A 5,088-nucleotide genomic window follows, 5' to 3' on the forward strand; every position below is an offset into this window, starting at 1 on the left:
CAATAATCTTCCCAAAGGGTTTATAATCAAAAGAGGAGACAATATTTTGAGATCATACAGAGTGTATCTGATTCTGTCTGTACATGCCGAGTCCTTTGCTTACATCCCTCACAGGGAAACACACAGTTAAACGAAATCTTAAGAATGAAAGAAGAACCTACTAAAATGTCATAAAATGCAAACTGTTTTCTATCTGCTCTGCTTAGACAGTTTTTTTTTCTTTTTAGTAATATGAAATAGATCTGGTAAAATGCCAGTGGGGAGTACTGAATTTACTTAATAAATCCATATCGCTTCCATCAAACTATTTTTAAAAACCCTTGTAAAATTTCTAGAGTTTTCATCAGTTCGGTATTTACAGTTTTAGACATATTTCATCATATAAAAATGCTTGCAAAATATAACCATTTTATTCAAATATGGCATATTAAGTTTCAGATGGAATCAATATCAAATTTTAGTCCACTTGATCTCTTGATTCTTAGGAAAGAAGTTGATCTACATTTAGCCTCACCCAGAAATAAACTTTCTCTTTTCTTTTCAGCAGCTCGAGAGTTCAATTTCATGCGCATGCTGATACATTATTAGGACCTTTGCTAACAGTTGAAACTATGAGTGCAACAGAAACATTTTCCAGCCCTCACCAAGGATATGGGGTGGATCAAAAAGAGCTGTTAAATGATGATTAAACTCTTATATCCCTGTAAGCTCCCTCTGACTGGCTAATGGGAAAAAGCTGGGGAAAAAAATTTTTCTCTGTTGTCAGGCCAGCATTATATATTGTGAACACTGTTTCAATTGGACTTCTTAGCAGCTTCATAAAAGAAGGCCATTAGGAATTTTTCTATATGCTTTAGTTTATATACTGCTTAATCGTAATGGAAAATTAAGAGTTTCCTTCTGGCTTGCCCGGTAATCTCCCTCTTCTTGAATTTCTATTTCCCATATGTATTTAATATGTCAAAAAGTCATAGGTAAAAACCAAAAACCATATTCACCACATGCAAAAAATAATAATTATGTACAGTCTCCAATCAATATCCAAAGCTTGCACACTATGTGAGGATTTTGTGTTTCACAACTCTAAGTAGACAAACTGGATATGCTTTAATCAATTTAGTTTTCATAGGCTTTAGAATCCCTTTTTTAATTAGCATAATGAACAAATAATTTCTTTCATCTCTTACTTGTCTCCTAGAAGAGTTCATTAAACTGATTGCATTTATCTTGTTAAAGAAGAACCTTCATTCCACCCTAACCCTGATTTAGTTTCATAAAGTTTAGCACTTACGACAGTAGAAACACTTTTAAAATGCCCAGTTTTTGAACTTCTCAATCTAAATCCTTTTGTGAGCTAAAAGAATTTGCTTTCCTAAGCAATGTAGTGCATCTATATAAAAACCTCTGTGGAATAAAAGGTTAGTTTCTAAATCCTCTGGCTTTCTAGTTTATGTGAACCTCTTTCTGTTTCCATACAGCAATAAAATTGTTACCTCTTGAGGTAGGTTGAGTAGAATAAATTACTAGAAAACATTTCCTAAAATAAAGCCATGATTTTGTTATTGTCTTTCTTGTTAATCATAGGACTACTAATGCTACTCTTTATTAGTGTTACTTGAAATATACTCCCTTGGTTTTACTGTTAACATTGAATACCTGTAAGACTTAATGAATGCATATTCTCCTTTACATTATATGCTGTAGTCATATGATTCCTAGACTCCAGCACTGACGTAACTGCCCACTGGTATTTTTTACTTAGCAAATGACCTAAAAATCACTCTTATGGCAACTCATACTTTAATTAGGCAAAATTGTCTTTCTAGCTACTCTGGCAGGGTGGCTTAATTCCCCTTCTTAATATGACATAATGGTCAAAGATGTTGTAATCCCATGACAGTTAATATGTTGACTATTTCCTCTACTGGTAGAAATTAAGGGTTAATAATTAACCTAATATTTGTAATAAAGAAAACTCAGAATTTTAAGGACTATTTCTAATTACCCTTTTCTAAAATGAAATTCATATATTTTAAAAAATGTGACAATCTATACAACTTATCCACCTACAAAGTTGATTATCTAAAGTAAAAGTTAAGAGAGAATTATTTAATGTCCACAGAATTTTTTTGTTAGAAAACGCATCTTTCTTCTTAGTCATTATATAATTTTGAAAACAATTTTTCAAGCTTCTAGGGTCTTAGATGAGTCCATGATAGCATGAGAAATAGCTTGTCTTTTAGTTAAATAAATATAATTATCTTTGGGTTTGAAAATAAAATCCTATTATTCATGTCAGTAGACCTGCAGCTTATGCTCTTAATTCAATTTAATAAACATTTATGTTTAACTCATGATACTTAATGACATAGGAAATCTCAAGGTGTAAAAAATATGATCTCTAATTTCAAGGAGTTTATAATCTTGGAAATAATTAGAAATACCTCTGTCTAATGATAGTGATAATGAGCAGCAGTTAGAGATTGTTAGTTTGAACAACTTCACAATCACCTGATACATAATCACCTATGTGCTGGCCAATATTCAGAAAGGAATTCTGAAAAGGATCTTTATTGAGTTATATGTGAATGGTATAGGCTTACAGACTTTATTTACTTTATAAGCAGACATGAACACAGGAAGGTTTTTTTCCCTCTGTGTTGAGAATGTACCTGTTGAGTTTGGCAATCTCATTATGTGTTCTCAGTTCTTCGTGAGATCATGGCCGAAGAATGACCAGACATACCAAAATAAGGCAAGCATAAGGTCAAATTTATTGAGGGGGGGCAAGATAGAATTATAGAGCAAGGGCAAGATGGAGGTTTACAGAGCAAGGTACATATATTACAGATGACGACCAGACCCTGGACGTCACAAAAAGAGACTTTGGTTATGGTCTAGGTCTCGTTTTATAGTGTCCAGATAGGGACCTCCCTGTGATTCAGACATCATCATGGAACCACTTTGATGGCCAATTGGGAGTTATATGACATGAGTCTTATTACACATGGGGGTCTCCCATGAACCTCTCTGAAAGCCAGTCGTTGTAGTTTCCTTTCTAGACTCTATTGTACCTATGCTGCTTGGCCCGTGAACTAGAGAGTCCTCTGCATTCTTTTGCAGTTGGCACACTAAATTCTGATTGGCAGATTTATGTGGTGTTTCCTCCTCCCCCAGGTGTGGCAGTTGCTCAAGGCAGGATTAAGGCTCACTTTTGTCCCTAGGAGACCTGGCATCCCTTGTTATCTACCTAATGTACCCAAATCACATGTTCTATATCCCCATTTAAAATCTCTTCTAACAATTCTTTTTAAACTTGTATACCTTTTGAAAAATTGATATATTTTCTTATACTGAATTGTGGCAATTTTGAAAATCAATATGTTTTACTTTCTTTTTGTGAGATCAGGTGGGAGGAATGAATTATTAGAATTAAAATTCATTTAAAACAACTTTAGTTATTTTAGCCTGATACAGTGGTGTCAAAATATGACCTACAGATGGCCTCATAGACCTCCTGAGACCCTTTCAGGAGGTCTATGAAGTCAAAACAATGTTCATAATTTTACTAAGATGACAGTTGCCTTTTTCATTGTTTTGACATTTGCAATGATACTGCAAAAGCAAAGGCAGTTTTATAGATAAGAATTAGCATGTGTAGGGGGGACGGGAAACTTGACCTTTCCCCCAAAAATTCCCTGAAAGATCAACAATGAAGACACATTAATATGGGAAATGTTTATTTACCAATACCATGTGCATGGAGAGAATCACAGAGTGATTACTCAATATGCCAATGAAGTTCAGATATTTTTATACCTGTCTTTTTGGAGAGGAGGGGGAAATGTGGAGTGCAGGTTAATTCTGTTTAGGGGTGACAAATGGTGCTAGGGAGGACAGATGGATGGGGGAGACAGATTAACTTGTAAATGATTCTCTTTGCAAATTAAATTAACCTGAGAGACAGGCATTGCGTTCAAAATAATTTGGGCCAGGTCTGCTTGCATTCTTGATCTTCTTTCCTGCAATGTATTGAGATTCCAGGGAGAGGAACGGTTTATGCAGACAGAGAGAAAGCCTCTTCCAAGGACCAGTTAATCTGAAAGAGCCTTTAATTCAAAATATTTTTATAAAGACTCATATTTTGGGCTGAAATTTCCAGAGCTCCTTCAGGTGAGTCAAGTGAGGCATTTATTCAGTGCATAATTTAAGGGGTCACCAAAACATTCAGTAATTAAGACCAATATTATTTTAGTGCAATATTTTAAAAATCAATATTAACTTGAAAAACCACTATGAATAAAACAACAAAATTTTAAATAAAGTCCAAGTCTGAGAAAAAATATTTCGGTGCTTCAATAATTTTAAACTATGGTGATATTCTGGAAAAAAATAACCACTAAAGCATATAGAAAACATATATACACACAGACATGTGTGTATATATATATGTGTATATGTGTGTATGTGTGGGCATATGTATATGTGTGTGTGTATATATATAAAACACAAACATATGTACATTTTTCCTGTTGCCTCAGGCTCCAGCGTTGTTTGTCAAGTTGCCATGTCACTGGCAATTAAAACTACCAGATGCTTTAACATGAATCAAGGCAGTGACACAAAATTCTATTATTAATTATTGTATCCTTCATCACCAAGTATTTGTAGGGGAAAAAAAAGAAATCTTTTCTTTAAAAATTATTATCTTCAATGAGGCAAATTAAACCTTGATCCTTGAGTACACATGTTTTTAATATTCTATGTGACAAAATGGAAAGTTTTTATAAAGCAATGCATACTAAAGTATAATCGTTGTTTGCAGAAAAAAAAGTATGTGATTGTTTGAGTTGTAGGCTCAAATAGTTACTTTTCTGATGGAATATGATTTTAACTTGAAAAGGTGGCCGACGGAAAAATTAGCATTTTTCAGAGCTGAGTATTGGAAGAAGATTTCCTGAAGATGAACAAACTGAGAAAGAGCTGTCAATGGAAAAAAAGTGACATAATTTATTCCCCATGACACAATTTGAGCCTCCAAGTAAATATTAGATTTTTTTAGATTTTTATCTGCCATCATTTTGTAAT

This window comes from Propithecus coquereli, unplaced genomic scaffold, assembly GCF_000956105.1.
Source record: "Propithecus coquereli isolate 6110/MARCELLA unplaced genomic scaffold, Pcoq_1.0 Scaffold216, whole genome shotgun sequence".
Taxonomy (NCBI): domain Eukaryota; kingdom Metazoa; phylum Chordata; class Mammalia; order Primates; family Indriidae; genus Propithecus; species Propithecus coquereli.